We start from the raw sequence: 17064 nt of genomic DNA on the forward strand, positions 1-17064 counted from the left end.
ATTTTCTTCTTGTGGAGTTCAACCAGTATTTTGTATATCCTTGATATCAACCCCTTGTCAGATGTGTATTCGGCAAATATCCTTTCCCATTCTTTAGACTGTCTTTGTATTTTGGTCACTGTTTCTTTGGAGGTGCAGAAGCTTCTTAGTTTAAGATAGTCCCATTTATCTACCTCTGTTTTCACTTGCTTGGCCAGTGGCGTGACATCTTTAAAAATACCATTAGCTTCAATGTCATGGAGGGTTTTGCCAACTTTGTCTTCAATGTACCTTATGGTTTCTGGTCTGATGTTGAGGTCTTTAATCCATTTTGATCTTACTTTTGTACACGGTGTTAGGCAGAGTTCTGAGCCCATTTTTTTGCATGCAGCCGTCCAGTGATGCCAGCACAATTTGTTAAAGAGGCTTTCCTTACTCCACTTCACATTACTTGCACTTTTATCAAAGATTAGATGATCATATGATTGAGGGGAGATGTCAGTGTATTCAACCCTGTTCCATTGGTCTGCAGTTCTGCCTTTGTTCCAGTACCATGCTGTTTTAATTAGTACTGCTTTGTAGTACAGTTTGAAGTTAGGGAGGTTGATTCCTCCCATTTTCTTTTTCCCAAGAATTGCTTTAGCTATTCGTGGGGGCTTATTGTTCCATATAAATTTCAGGAGTGTTTGCTCCATTTCTTTGAAGAATGTCATGGGTATCCTTATAAGGATTGCATTGAATTTATACAATGATTTTGGTAATATTGCCATTTTGACAATGTTAAGTCTCCCGATCCATGAGCAGGGGATATCTTTCCATTTCCTCATGTCCTCTTTTATTTCCTGAAGTAGCGTTTTATAGTTTTCTTTGTACAGGTCCTTTACTTCCTTAGTTAAGCTGATTCCTAGATACTTGATTTTCTGGGGCACAATTGTGAACGGGATTGTTTTTTTCATGTAGCTTTCTTCTCTCTCACTGTTTGCGTATAGGAAAGCCATGGACTTTTGGGTATTGATTTTATAGCCTGCAACTTTACTATACAAGTCTATTGTTTCTAGGAGTTTTTTGGTGGAGGTTATTGGGTTCTCTAAGTATAGTATCATATCATCTGCGAATAGTGAGAGATTGATTTCTTCCTTTCCTACCTGAATGCCCTTAATATCTTTTTCTTGCCTAATAGCTATTGCAAGTACTTCCAGTACTATATTGAACAGCAGTGGAGAGAGAGAGTGAGCATCCTTGTCTCGTCCCTGATCTTAGAGGGAAGGCTCTCAGTTTTTCCCCATTGAGGATGTTGCTTGCTGTAGGCTTGTGGTAGATGGCTTTAACTATGTTGAGGAAAGCCCCCTCTATGCCCATTTTGGCTAGGGTTTTCATCATAAAGGGGTGCTGGATCTTGTCAAATGCTTTCTCTGCATCTATTGATATGATCATATGCTTTTGATCTTTTCTTTTGTTGATATGATGGATTATGTTGATTGATTTCCGAACGTTAAACCATCCTTGCATCCCTGGGATGAATCCTACTTGGTCATGGTGTATGATCTTTTTGATGAGTAGTTGGATTCTATTTGCTAGTAGTTTGTTGAGGATCTTTGCATCTGTGTTCATCAGGGATATCGGCCTGTAATTCTCTTTGTTTGTGGTATCTCTGTCTGCTTTTGGTATCAGTGTGATATTAGCTTCATAGAAACTGTTCGGAAGTGTTTTTGATATTTCAATTTCGTGGAAAAGCTTAAAGAGGATTGGGAGTAAGTCCTCTTTAAAGATTTGGAAGAATTCACTAGTGAATCCATCTGGGCCAGGACTTTTATGCTTGGGGAGACTTTTTATTAACATTTCAATTTCCTTGATGGTGATAGGTGTATTCAGGTATTCCAGGTCTTCTTGGTTCAGCCTTGGGAGTCTGTAGGAATCTAGGAATTTATCCATTTCCTCGAGGGTTTGATGTTCCTTAGCATAAAGCTTCTCAAAGTACTCCCTGAGGATTCTTTGAATTTCTGTAGTTTCTGTTGTAATGACCCCCTTTTCATTTCTGATTCGGTTTATTAAGGTTTTCTCTCTCCCTTTCTTTGTGAGTTTTGCTAGAGGCGTATCAATCTTGTTACTTTTCTCGAAGAACCAGCTCTTGGTTTCATTGATCTTTCGGATTGTTTTTTGGGTTTCCATCTCATTAATCTCTGCTCTGAGTTTTATTATTTCCTTTCTCCTGTTCAGGTTGTGCTCCTTTTGTTGGTCCTTCTCCAAGCTCTTAAGCTGTGAGGTTAGGTTATTTATGTGTGCTCGCTCCTCTTTTCTGAGGAATGCTTGTAAAGGTAAAAAAAGGTAAATGCCCTCCCGTTGTTCATCGATTTGCTCGAGTGGGTCCAGTAACGTCTCCATTGGAGATTTTGTTGTTACTGTGTTTGGCATATCGAATACATCACGGGTGGCTTGCCAGGCTCTGCCGTGTGGGCGAGATACTCTCGGTAGCTTGCCGGGTTCTCCAAGAGGGACGGAGGAATCGAACTCGGGTCAGCCATGTTGGCTGCATGCAAGGCAAACGCCCTACCACTGTACTATCGCTCCAGCCCAGAGGAATGCTTGTAGAGCTATAAACTTTCCTCTTAACACAGCTTTTGCTGTGTTCCATAAGTTTTGTTAACTCGTGTTCTCATTTTCATTTGTTTCTAGGAATCTTTTGATTTCCTCTTTGATTTTCTTTCTAAGCCACTCATTGTTCAATAGCACACTGTTTAATTTCCAGTTGTTTGATTTAGTTTCTGTTTTTGTGTGTGATTTACTTCTAATTTCAACGCATTATGGTCTGAGAAGATTGTTGATACAATCTCTATCTTCTTAATTTTATGGAGGCATGTTTTGTGGCTCAGCATGTGGTCTATCTTGGAGAATGTTCCATGTACGCTTGAGAAGAATCTGTATTCAGCTTTTTGAGGATGAAGTGTCCTGTATATATCTACTAAGTCCCTTTCTTCCATTGTTTCCCTCAGATGAAGTATGTCCTTGCTAAGCTTGAGTCTGGTTGATCTATCAAGAGGTGACAAAGCAGTGTTGAAGTCTCCCACTAATATTGTGTTGCTATTGATGTCTTTTTTCAAATCTATGAATAGTTGTTTTAAGTACTTTGCTGGTCTCTCATTAGGTGCGTATACATTTATTTTTGTAAGTTCTTCCTGTTGTACAGATCCTTTGATCAATAAGAAATGGCCTTCACTGTCTCTTATGACCTTCCTCACTCTGAAATCAATGTGGTCTGATATTAGGTGGCTACCCCAGCATTTTTAGGGGAGCTGTTTGCCTGTAGGATTGTTTTCCAGCCTTTGACTCTGAGTCTGTGTTTGCTTTGACTATTGAGATGTGTTTCTTGCAGGCAGCAGAATGTTGGGTTCAATTTTCTAATCCATCCTGCCACTCTATGTCTTTTAATTGGTGCTTTTAGCCCATTGACATTGATAGAGATTATTGTTATGGGATTTTGTCCCGTTGTTCTGTTGAAATTTGGTGTATTTGAGGGGCCTGTCTTGCCTTAAAGTAGCCCATTTAGTTGTTCTTGTAACCATGGTTTTGAGTCTATGAAGTTCCTGAGCTGTTGTTTGTCTGTGAAACTGTGTGTTGTTCCTTCTATTATGAATGAGAGTCTTGCTGGGTAACGTATTTTTGGAGATGCCTTTATTTCATTGAGTTTTTTCACTATGTCCCACCACTGTTTTCGGGCCATGAGGTTTTCATCAGAGAAATCAGCTGTGAATTTTAAGGATGCTCCTTTGTAAGAGATTTCTTTCTTCTATCTTGCTGCTTTCAGAATTTTGTCTCTGTCTAAAGTTTTGGTCATTTTGATCAGGATGTGTCTTGGGGTATTTTTATTTGGATTTCTTCTAGCTGGTACCCTTCGGGCCTCCTGAATGTGGTCACAAGTTTTCTTCAGCTCTGGGAACGTTGTAGCAATGATGCCTTTGACAGTTTCTTGGTCATCAAGGTTTTCTTCCTGTCCCTCTGGGACTCCAATAATTCTTATGTTACCCCTCTTGGCTTCATCACGATCTTCTCTTGCCATCTGTTCCCGAATTGTGAGTCTCTTTTCCATTTTCTGCTCTTTTCTGGAAAGTCTCTGAACTTCATCTTCGAGCTCACTGATTCTGTTCTCAGCAGCTGTTACTCTGCTGCTGAGGCCTTCCACTGAGTTTTTCAATTCGCCTACCAGGTTTTTGAGGTCTGACATTTCCGATTGCATTTTCCTCATATCTGCCTTCAAATCCTCTTGTCTTTTATTGGCATTGCTTTCCATTGTTTCTTTTAGTTCCCTAAGCATCCTAAGTAGCTCCCTTCTGAATTCCTTGTCAGAAAGTTTGTCTAACACTACAGTACTGTTGGTGTCTTCTGGGCTAGACTCTTCAATAAGAAAGTTTGATGGACTTTTGCGTTGCTTTACCATTGTGACAAGCGTGGTTTAGTTCTTCACGTTCACTGTTACTATTCTGCTTGATATGCAGTGTGAGTCGAGATAGGCTTATGAGTTATTGGCTACTGTGTTTCTAGTGGCTGAGCTAAAATAGAGAAGATTCCATCTAAGAGGATAGCTTATGGTTCCTATGGCATATGTAGTGGGAGAATATTTCCCAGCCGCATTAGCGGCCGCAGCTCCAGAAAGGGTCCCTGGCGCTGGGCGCCGGGCTGTACCTGGTTGGAATGAGGAGAGACTACCCGGAGACATTCAGCTTTGTTCCTGAGAGGTGGGCCTCAGTTCCCGTCCCGCGCCGATCAGGGGAGAAAACCGGCTGTTCTAGAAGATCGAGCTAGCTGCGCATGCCCAGAGAGAGTCCCAGTCCTGGGGGCGGGCTGTACCTGGTTGGAATGAGGAGAGAGTACCCGGAGACGTTCAGCTTTGTTGCCGAGAGGTGGGCCTCAGTTCCCGTCCCGTGCAGATCAGGGGAGAAAACTGGCTCGAAAATGCTATTTTTTAAAAGGACCAAGACATCCTTGAATCATTCCTCTTCTCTTGTAAGGTTTGTTTTCTCTGTTAGTAGTTGGAATGAAAACCTAATGGTGTTCACTGGGATAAAGACGGAAGTTGAACACTTGACCTGGACTATGAAACTCAACCAAAGGATAAGCTTTTATTATCCTCTTATTGTACATTTTTTAAATGACTAATACATTTATACATTCATTATTTTCACAATCTGTCATATGTTTAAACTCCATCTGAATTGTTTTGACAAATCATGGTTCAGCTTCCAAATTTCTGCCTTCGTCCTCCTGTGAAGTGGTTCATGACTTATTACTTAAGACAAATATAGGCAGGGAAGCAGTTAATTTTGTAAGTGAAGTCATGTTTTTTGAAATTTTAGTTCTAATATTTTTCATAATTATTTGACAAATCTTTATTTTCTTATTAACACTGATATGACTAAGCAAAGGTATAACTTATACTTTATTTCACCTACCATAATCTTTAAATTATAGTTCTGCTGGTCTATGGAAATTAATTAATTTAATAAATTAACTATTTCCAAATGCTCAAGAGAATTATTTCTATGATTCCTATGAAGGTTCGTTTCAGAACCACTTAATTTCCCTTGGGATCTTAATCTATATAAAATATGATGACTTGTGTCTTCTTAACTCTGTCCTATTATTTAAAAAATGTATTATCTCTTCTATGTTGAGCCCTCTAATGCTTTCAATGTGTCTGTGTATGACAGAGAGATAGACAGAGATAGAGAGAGAAAGAGACAGAGAGAGAGAATGAGAGATTAACTATGGACCAGAGCAAAACAGTGGACATAAGCATAACAAGTGGGACACTAGCCTTTGGAGATTTATGTTTAGAAACTAGAGTACATGAGACTTCAAAGGAGATTTGTCTTAAGTGATTTTGTTTTTAAAGACATTAATTCAGGAAAGAGAATGTACTTATTATAAAGAATTGTTTCAAGGTGCAGAAAAATAATTTCATTTTGTTACACTTGAGAGCAACTCAGGGTTTATATGGCTCTCTTTGAAAACTTTAGTGCAGAGAATGTGCTATAAACGATACCACACCACAATTATTTTTACTCTCTCATACCCTTTACTGCATTTCGATTTTATTTTATCATAAGGCCATGGTATTTTGATATCAGTATTTTTATCTCTTAATATCTTTATTTCACTGATTAATAGCATTTTATGCTGTTATAAGAAAAATTCACAGGATGGGGGCTGGAGCAATAGCACAGGGGGTAAGGCATTTGCCTTGCATGCGGCCAACCCGGTTTCAATACCTAGCATCCCATATGGTCCCCTGAGCACCGCCAGGGGTGATTCCTGAGTGCAGAGCTAAGAGTAACCCCTGAGCATTGCCGAGTGTGACCCACAAAGAAAAAAAAGAGAAAAATTCACAAGAGAATGAGGGTTCACAGACTTACAGAAAAAAAAGTGTGTTTAGATACAGAAAAGTCAGTTTAATTTCCCAAAGATGTGGGATCATTTCCTATTAATTGAGACAGATTGAGTTTGATAAAATGCCTAAAATATAATCCTGAGGAACAAATAGATTTAGCATCACAGAAAAATTTCACTCTGTTTTGGATTCTTCCCCACTTTATTGATTTTTAAAGCTTCTGAAAACTACATGATTAATTTGTTTTTCTATTAAAAGAAAGCTTTAATCTAGCTATTTTACACAATTTTCCCTTTTATTGTTATGATTATTATATAATATAAGGGTGTGAATTTTTTTTTCACAAGAATTAAGTTGTACAAGAATTAGAGTGCATGTATCAGACCTGAGTTTGATCTCCTTGGTCCACAAGGCCTCCTGAACATCCATGTGTGTGAGCCTGGAGGCACCCCAAATATTGCATGACAGAGAAGCATCTCATCCTTGGTCCAAATTCTGACCTGCAGACCCAGGTGACGATAGCTCCTGGGTCCCCTGAGCACTATTTAGGAGGCCCTCCTAATGTATAGTAGATATGTTTGTAGTGCACAAACAATGTATGTAAATAAGAAATATAATATAGACTCACAAATAAAACTCAGAAGAGATCAAGCTGCAGAGATGCCTCCAGACCCCATGCCAGGCTGAACCTCAAATTCTGGACAGCCCAGTCAGGGGCAGGTATGGGACTCACCATCCCCACAGAGCTCTAGCAGCTAAAATCCTCCAGAATGCAATCGCTGCCATGCTGGTGGCTGATCTCCACAGGCTTGGACCAGCCTCACCCATGAGTGAATCTGCTGAAATACATGCGGGTTTTGTGACCAAAATTTCCAGGCTCTTATGAAGTAGGGGATGGGTGACCTCCCCATATCTCCCTGTTCTTTCCAGAAGCCTGGCAGGTAGGCCCACTAACTGCGTCCTGCACCATATAAGCTCATTAACAGCCTTGATCCAGAGACTCACAAACAAATCTCAGGAGAGATGAACAAGCTGCGGAGATGCCTCTGGACTCCCAAGTCTATTCAGTTGAAAAATTAACTCCAGCGGTATCACATTATTTAAAAGTTTAGAATTTCTAACATCTCATGCTCTATACCACTGATATACCAGGAAAGGCATACATTGGATGTGATGTAAAGTAGAAGGCAACTGATCTCGATTAAAATATATATATATATATCAATTATAAAAATAATGCTCAACCTTGATACAGCATGTTAATAAATCTCTTATACAAGGGCTTAATAGTTCCAGGCTCAGATACAATAATCTTCACATACTTTATTCTAAGGAAACTAGTTTTGATCATTTTTAGCAGATTATTCATAACAGGCAATAAAAAATAAATTATTTAGGGCCTGCTTTTGGGACAGACTTGGGTGGTAGTTGGAAAAATTCAAAATATTAGCGGTGGGAAGGTGTAATGGTGGTGGGATTGGTGGAATACTGTAAATGTGACAAATTATTGAGAACAATTTTATAAAAATCACTGTCACTGTCACTGTCCTCCCGTTGCTCATTGATTTGCTCTAGCGGGCCCAGTAACGTCTCCATTGTGACACATGTTACTGTGTTTTGGCATATCAAATACATAACGGATAGCTTGCCAGGCTTTGCCGTGTGGGCAAGATACTCTCGGTAGCTTGCTGGGCTCTCCAAGAGGGGCGGAGGAATCAAACCTGGGTCAGCCAGGTTGGCCATGTGCAAGGCAAATGCCTTACCTGCTGTGCTATTACTCCAACCCTTTATAAAAATAAAATTAAAAATTTTAAAAAGAAACATTCAGATTCTATGTTCATTCAAAAATAACTTTTTAAATTTATCAAGGAATGACAAGCTACATGTGATGAACACCTCACTATAAATTAACATGTGTATTTACAGCTAATTGTTTGCATATTTCTTTATGCACTGATATTGATACCAGGTTATTGCTTTTGTTGAGTCTTAAGTCATATTTCTTCATGTATCCCAAATAGCCACTGGCTTGTTAAGAAAATTACTATGAATTGATTTTCATGGCCGAACTGGGGTCCAAGTCTCCAGGCAATAAGTTGTGTCTACTCTCAGAGACATTCTATCTCTAGTTTGTTTAGTTAATAAGTTCTGTTTCCAGGGTAAACTAGTAAACAAAAACAAATTCAAACTTCCAGGTGAATGTCATGAGTGAGATTTTATTGCATGTTTGTTTGCTTGTTTGCTTGATTTTTTGACAGAAGTGGAAAATTTTGCTGAATGTATATGAGCATGTTGATGGTATGCCTTAAGATTTGATGTGCATCATCATTTTATTGGCACACAAGCCAGGCAGCTTCACTGCTGCACGTTTTCCACCAGTGGTCTCTCCTTTTAGTATTGGTTGCTGGGTGTGAGGATTTTATTTTCTTCTCTCTATAAAAAGTTTAAGATTTTTTTTCAGAACTGAGAAACTGAATTGAGCTTGGAAGAAATTCATGTCAATAAATCTTCCAAGCTAGTTTAAGAATGAGCGTAATAAACTTGACTCTTGCCCTGCTGGATTAAGGAGCACTGGCTGGTTGCATCTCGGGACAGACCCGTCTCATCTCCATCACCTCTCACTGTATCAGTCTCATTGTGTTTGAGAAATGGAGTGGAATGTTCCTGAATGACATTTTCCTTTTGTCGTGCTCTCCTCATGGAAATGGAAAGTAAGCTCTTTGCCCTTGCTCACATTGGCACCGGCCAATATATGGGATATTCCATGATGCCCTTTCCTGAAATACTCTTGTTTGTATTAGTGCCTTCAAGTTGCCATATGGACCCTGCTAGTTTACAGTCTTCCCTTCCTTGATAGAGAATTCTTATTTGTTACAGTGTCTCTGTTTAAGAGTTTGTTATAGCTAGTATAGGAAACATAGGAAAAGTACATTTGTATTTACATACTTTATATTTAGGTTCTGGGGAACCAAGTAATTGTTGCAGCTCAAGTGTTATTTATTCATCTGTATGTGTTTCTTTTGTGTCCTTGAGTAAATACCTAAGGTTGCTTAGAAGCCATGAATGTGTGGTGTAGGTTTGGTCGCTGTATGTACACCCAGGAATGTGATGGCATAATGTCATTCCCCGGGAGACGGAAGGGAAAGGTCTAGAAGCACAGTCAAGCAAATGTCGGAAGCACAGGGCTCACTGGACCACCAACTGTTTGCCTCTGGGATGGTGGGGTGAGGACCCAGTACTGAAGGCCTAGGACAGAGGTTCCATGTGGCCTTCTGACCCAGCTGGTGTTACTCTGATGGCAGATAGGATTTAAAGGTCAGTGCTACCATTTTATTTGGGGGCCACTAGAGAAAAATGGGGATTCTGGGCTCTTGGCTACAATCTGGAATGAAAAATTGGGGAAACAGTCTTTCATGGAAGGAGTGGTTTCACAAACATCTGTTTTAACCCGTAGAGCCATTGGAGTTACTTTTAAAAAAAGAATTTTTAAAAAAATTGTTTCATTTTTATAAAGTTGTTCACAAAAATTGATTACATTTAATATTCAAGCACCAATCCCACCACCATTACATACCTTGCCCCCACCATATTTTGAATGTTAAAGAATTTTAATATTAAAATCTTTAGGTAAATTTTGCTTCCCATCAAATAGGACCTGATAAACTTGGAGAATTTTCACATTTTTAACCAGAAGATGCTATTTGCCTTATAATCTTTGTGAAGATTTATATGTAAGAGGCAAAACTACCTTCCTTTTTTTCATGTACTTCGTTGCACTTTTCAATAGAGAATTTGATTCAAGTGCTTTGATCAGCAAAAAATTGGGAGGAAAACCTGCCAAATGAACTACTTTGTTCATCTTGGTTGCTGTAAGGATGAACTTGCCCTAGCAAAATACAAGATCAATTCACAGCAAACTTGAAAACAAGGTGTAGCTAAGTGACTCAGTGGAGTGAGGGTCTGGGTTCATTTCCAACTCAATAGAGGCAAAACATACATTTAACTATATTAATTATTAAGTATAATTAATAGTCTTGTTATTGATCAGATATTCATTAATTAATCAGCAATAATTGTCTTGATTTTTCACCTTTTTTGGGCTACTAACCAATCTCTCCAATAAGGTAGAGCCAATTTTTTCATTTAAATTTTAGTATTTCAAATTCTCTGTATTTATTGTCACTATGTATAGTCATCACTATCTTGCTACTCTAAGCACAGAGCTCTGTGTTTTGTGTTCTCACATGGGTGCACAGAAGAACACAGAGTAAAGTGACCGGATGAGGGCAGGAATTTCTCTCGGTGAAGCACCATCAGTTACATTCGATTAACAATTAGCTGAGTGCAAAAGGAGAGAAAATCGTGCCATACATCCACATACTGACACAATTATCACAATGCTCTCTCTCACTCTAGGCGGGTCTCCATTTTGATAATAAAATACATAACCATTACAATTCATCCTCTTTGTAAAGAAAGTCACTTAAAGAGAGTTGAGACAATGCAGTGGAGAACAAATTTATCTTATTGTTAGAGCGTCTTGCCTTCATGCACTTCTTTGGATGGTGTTAATGCTGGTTCTAAACGTTGAGTAATTTCCAGGCATGCTTTTTTACTTTAATATCTGTACATACTACTTCATCGTTACCATCTCACAAAAACCCTGTTTCCATTCATGTCCACACAATCCACAATCTACCGCTTCTTGCCCCCATTCCGCACTCCACCCTACTCCCTGTGGGTGTAGAATCTCCATTGCCAGGATCTCAGAGTTTTTCTGTTCAGCTTTGTGTGCTCATTTGCTTTGCTGCTTTATTTCCAACACATGACTGGAACCAGAGGATGTCTGTCTCTCTTGCTAGCTATTGGACAAGCATCTCTTATCCAGAGCATGATATGTACTTTCACTCCTTCCCTGGGACGCATCCTCTTTCTTTCTTCCCATTTTTCCAACTGTGGAAATCATCACAATCTCCATACCAGATGAGTTGCAATCTCTAAATATTTCTGGTAGGTTCATTCAATGGACCATAAAAACCTTGAAAATCTCCAAATTATAGGGTTCAAATGAAGAGCTAGGTGTGGGGGGTGGAGGGAGAGTATAATCACAGAGCAACCTTTAGGGTAAAATAAAATTGGAAAATTATTTTATTGGAGGTCTTGGTTTCCATTTTGTTCTTTTCTGTGTTATAAAATACATGCTCTAGTACCCGTAGATACAATTTTAATGGGTGTTGAAAAATCCCATTTTTCCTCAGTATTAAATCACATCATTGCAGACATGTCCATTTCATTTGCTCAAATTAATTTCATTTTTACATGTGTTTTTGGGATTTCCAGATTAGGTGTTTTGTTTTTTGTTTCCTAACTTAGAGATTATCATATTGCAGAATGTATAAATTTCCTACTGAAGATGATTGACAAATTCAGTGATTATGGTGTAGTATTAAAAATATCTAAGGCAAATAAAATAATCTCCTTGATCCCAGTTTTCTTCTTTAATTTTTACTTTTATGTAATTTTAGCACCAGACTTCTAAAAGTTCCTGTTTGAGGATTTTTATATTTTTTTTTAAAAGGTGAGAACTCTACCATCTGTCTCTACAATGATCAAATCTTTCCCTAAAATAAATGTAGTACAGAACTCTCATCTTCTAATTAAAACTTCAGTCTGAATAAGATAATTAACATGTTAATTCAAGTGGAGGACAATTTATTTGGGAGAGAATTTATGTAAGACAAACGCCAAATTATGGCAAGGCATGAGCTATTGATTTACAACCACTTTGTAGAGTCAATATAAGAAGCCATATTAGATAATGAGCCTAGTTTATTGTTAAATGTTAACACAAAGCAAAAATAATAAAGCTGAAATATCCCAACACTATCTGCTTCTCATCCTCCACCCCAAAATATTTCAAATCAACAATCCCTCCCCAAGAAGCAGTAACGAACAAAAATCAAAATATTAATTTACTGATTATTCAGTGCTCTTTTGTCAAAAGTGATTAGGTTGGAGACCTGAGATGTTTCATAGGGCGTTCCCACCACCATTACTGTTCTATATTTAGGACCCCATATTTATTTCCTTAGAGAGATATTTTCAGGTCAAAGTAAGGTTTGAATCCAATCAAACATCTTGTTACAAAGAACAAAAGAGATGAGAATGAAGAATTTTCATGTTAAAAAAAATGACTTTCCTAGGACAGAGACAGGACAGATAGACACGAGCACTGGGTTTCAATGCTTTCCAACCCAAATATGCCTCAAACAAATTGACTTAACAATTGTTCCTCATTTTCGTAACAAGACGAAATTGAGCTACCCAAGAAGCACAAGTACTGTGTTAGATATCAGTATACAAAGATCAGCAATACAACCCTCAGAAAGTCTATGCAGTTGGATAGAATATCAAAAGAATTAGGGTCCTTCCAAGAGCTACTATACACATGATTCAACTAAATATGCCTTAATTCAATGACCTCTAGGGTCTGTGTTCCAGATAGACTGGTGGGGGTGGATTTTGTTCATATTTATTTGATATTTTTCCTTACCTAGCAGGCAAGGCATTTGCCTTGCATGCGGCCAAAATGGCTGACCTGGGTTCAGTTCCTCTACCCCTCTCGGAGAGCCTGGCAAGCTACTGAGAGTATCTAGCCTTCACGGCAAAGCCTGGCAAACTCCCCGTGATGTATTCAATATGCCAAAACAGTAACAATAAGTCTCACAATTTGTTGTGAGATATTACTGGTGCCCGCTTGAGCAAATCAATGAACAACAGGATGACAGTGCTGCAGTGTCTTATGTTAGCTTTATCTTATATATTTCTCTTATTTACTGTCAGATTTGTGTATGCATACGTATACAATGCATATGTATACATATACAAATATACATATGACATAGTAGTATAAACACGTATCACTGTCTCACTGTCATTCTGTTTGTTTATCGATTGCCTCGAGCAGGCACCAATAACAGTCTCCTTCATCCTAGCCCTGAGATTTTAGAAAGTGCCACATTCGAGGTTCTTTCAAGGTCAGTAGAATGAGACCCATCATTGTTACTGGTTTTTGGCATATTGAATACACCACGGGGAGTTTGCCAGACTCTGCTGTGTGGCCAGGATACTCTTGGTAGCCTACCAGGTTCTCCAGAGTAAGAACTAGATGTCTTCCACCCAGATCCCCCATCTTCCAGTATGTAGACATTACACCCACCAACTGCCCCCAACTGCCCCCAGCGCCGTGTAATCCCATCAACAGCCAAGACCCAGAGACTATAAAACCCAGCTCCCGGAAGAGAAAAGCACAGAGTCTCCTGCCTCCGCACCTGGCTGTCCTCACCGGGGGCCCTTGGAGGAGGGTGGGTAGAGTTTCACATAAACACGTATGCATACGCAAATCTGACATACTCAATACTTACAAATGGGATACATAAACAAAACATCTAGAGACCTCTTTTTTGGATATTTCACACAAATTAAATTTAGATTCTTTGCAGGTTATTCAGGAAAACCTGCAAGTGTTAGATTATTTATTTCATATAGTGGGGCTTATCAGAGGTAAAAATTTTCTGTATCCTTGTCCTATAGAGGAACACCTCCCAATAGGAGGAAGATTGGAAAGGGGAGGTATAGTGGGAACATTGGTGGTGGGGAATGTGCACTGGTGGAGGGATGGGTGTTTGATCACTGTATGATTGAAACTCAAACATGAAAGCTTGTAACTGTATCTCATGGTGATTCAATTAAAATAATAATAATAATAATAAAAGATCACATGGTTTCATTCAGATGTAACTTGTGAATCACTAAGGCAAAGGAGCTGGCAAAAATGACAAAACTTCCTCCTAGACTAAAGAAAAACCATGCTAGTTATAAAAGAAATAGAAAGTGATTGGGAAGACTGGCAATAGGGGTGTTTTGGTTGTACAATGGTACTGGAACTTTGATTATAGAAGCATTGAATAATATACACCTATCAAGGTATTTAAGGTATATATATATATCCTTAAATTAAATGCTCTTGTAAACCAATTAAAATCAAGAAAGAGGGGGGAAATGACTGGGAATTGTGTTTTATTCTAACAGGACCTCAACCAACACTGCATCCAAGTGGTAACACCTCTAAGAAGCTGTGGATGCAGCTACAAAGATATAGTTGCACAAGTTCCCTTCTGAACCCCCCCAAATATTGCTAGTGGTTGAGACACAGACTAGAAACTGTCAAAACACAAAGGTCACAGAGGGAACCCTGGATGCCATTCCATTGCCCAGTTTGGAAAATATAAAGTTTGTTGAAAGTTGAGGGAACAAAGGAGGTAAGAGAGTAGAGTGTGGAACCATGGGGAAGCTGCAAGTCTGAAAGAAAATCTTGGTATTAAGAAAATAGTCTTGGAGACAGAAAGGAAAATGGGGAGAAGGCACAGGCAGGAAGGTCGGAGGAAAAGTTGATCAGCAATGAGTAAGTTACAGGACAGGTACAGGAGACTCAGTTGAGCAAGCTAGATAGTTATGGTGAAGTTAGGAGTCATTGTCTCCAGAGCAGTCCAGTGGGGAGTTTGGGAAAGAAAGATGGAGGGTAGTAGGCACCACAAACAAATGTAAGCCCTTAACTGCTAGCCATGAAAGATAAAGCTGTTGGAGAGGGAGCTGCAGGCTCAGTTCCCACATGCTTCGTGTCTCTCAACCTCTCCAGCTCTCTCTTTCAAGGCTCACACGTGCCTGTAAGACAAGGCTGCCGCACCCTAGTTTTCATAGGTTCCAGGCAAGAGGAAGGGAAAGAAACATTCAAGACTCCAGGTGGTGCTTAACTGGAAATTTTGATTATATCCCTTGGTCACCTCTAGCTATAAGAGAGGCTCAAAAATTACATTTTACCCTCCTGTTAAAGGAAGGTCAGACAAGAAGGAAGGGATTGAAAATGAAGATAGAGGTGGCTAAATTCAAGGGTCCATCAAATTGTATCTAATAAAGATGGTTTAAGAGGGTAAGACATTAGAGTCAGGGTGAAATGAATGAGAAATCACACACACACACACACACACACATACACTCACTCACACATGCCACAAGGATCCATCTCTGGCGAGGTGGGGATAAAGTGGACAAAGCCGAGATTGGGAGAAAGAGGAACTAATCTTCAATTTGGAGGGATATTCACCAAGCATTATATAGTAAAAACGAATTCTACCATAGTAAAATGCTTCATAGAGCAGGAGACCTGTGGTATGTTACAGCCAAGTGTGAGAATAAAACTACAGGCACTTCTTAAAGATGGAGGGAAATTTGAAGGGGGCTGGAAGTTTGAGAGCAGAAAGGAGGGACCTAAAAATGTGGGGATTTGGTGAGGTCAAGCTGGTCGTAGAAGTAGGGACAGAAAAATCTCAGAGCAAAAGAAGTTTCGAGTAGAAGGCAAATGTGGAATTAGGATATCAGAGATAAAGCAACAGGGTGTGATGAGAGAACAGAAGCTGAATTGGAGAGAGTGATGAGAGTTTTAGGCAGGAACACTACCCAGCATGATACAACACTTGGAATGCCAGAATCAAGTGCCAAGGTCATAGATCTTTAGAAGCCGTATGGTCAGGACTGAGGGGGTGACCACCCGCTATGAGTAACAAGTGATCTCTCTGAACTCTGTCTTCCAAAAGGAGCCTCTACCCAAAGATGGAGGACCTTAATAAACTTGAAATGCAACTGAAATTTAACCCACTAAAGAAAAATTTTTCAGGGGAACCCAGGAGGACAGTGCTCTGCTTTGGTTGTGCTCTGATGCGCGCATTTTTCCATCGCTCACTTTCTGTGCTGCCCATTGAGGTTCTTTGGTTTCAATAACCTCTGCAGTTCTTCTGCCTTGACATTCAGAGACTCATTATTCTATTGATTTGACTTGGTTTGGGCTCTTCACTGCTCATTTAGATCATCATTAGAGGGGGAAGAAAAAGAAGACTAAAATATAAGACTCAAAAGGCACATCTTGTTTCATCTATCAGCTTAAGAAGATAGATGAGCCATACTTTTTCATAGCTTTTATTATAAAGCATCTCAAACTCTTTGATTTCAGTAGAAAACATAGCTGCATTGTTGGGATAGAGAAGGGTCGACTATGACAATGAGACAACGATGGTTGGAAGTGGTCGCTCTGGATGGGAGATGCATGCTGAAAGTGGGTAAATATCCAAACATGATGTTCTCTCAGTATCTGTATTGCAAACCATAATGCCCAAAAAGAGAGGAGAGGAGAGGAGAGGAGAGGAGAGGAGAGGAGAGGAGAGGAGAGGAGAGGAGAGGAGAGGAGAGGAGAGGAGAGGAGAGGAGGGGAGGGGAGGGGAGGGGAGGGGAGGGGAGGGGAGAGGAGGGGAGAGGAGGGGAGGGGAGGGGAGAGGAGGGGAGGGGAGGGGAGGGAGAGAGGGAGAAGGAGAGAGGTGCCTGCCATAGAGGCAGGCTGGAAGGGGTTGGGGGTGTGGGGGACGTTGGTGGGAAATATACTGAGCATTTGGTGATGGGAAATGTACACTGGTGGAAGGACGGGTATTAGAATATTGTATGACTGAAACTTGATCGTGAACAGCTTTGTAACCATATATCTCACCGTTATTCAATAAAAAATAAAATACACTTTAAAAAAGAAAGAAAGAAAGAAAACTTAGCTGCATGAATAGTTTTCACTCAGTTGTTCTGAGTGTGCTGAGTATCTGTAG

Source organism: Sorex fumeus, unplaced genomic scaffold (assembly GCF_029834395.1).
Source record: "Sorex fumeus unplaced genomic scaffold, SorFum_2.1 ptg000010l, whole genome shotgun sequence".
Classification (NCBI taxonomy): Eukaryota; Metazoa; Chordata; class Mammalia; order Eulipotyphla; family Soricidae; genus Sorex; species Sorex fumeus.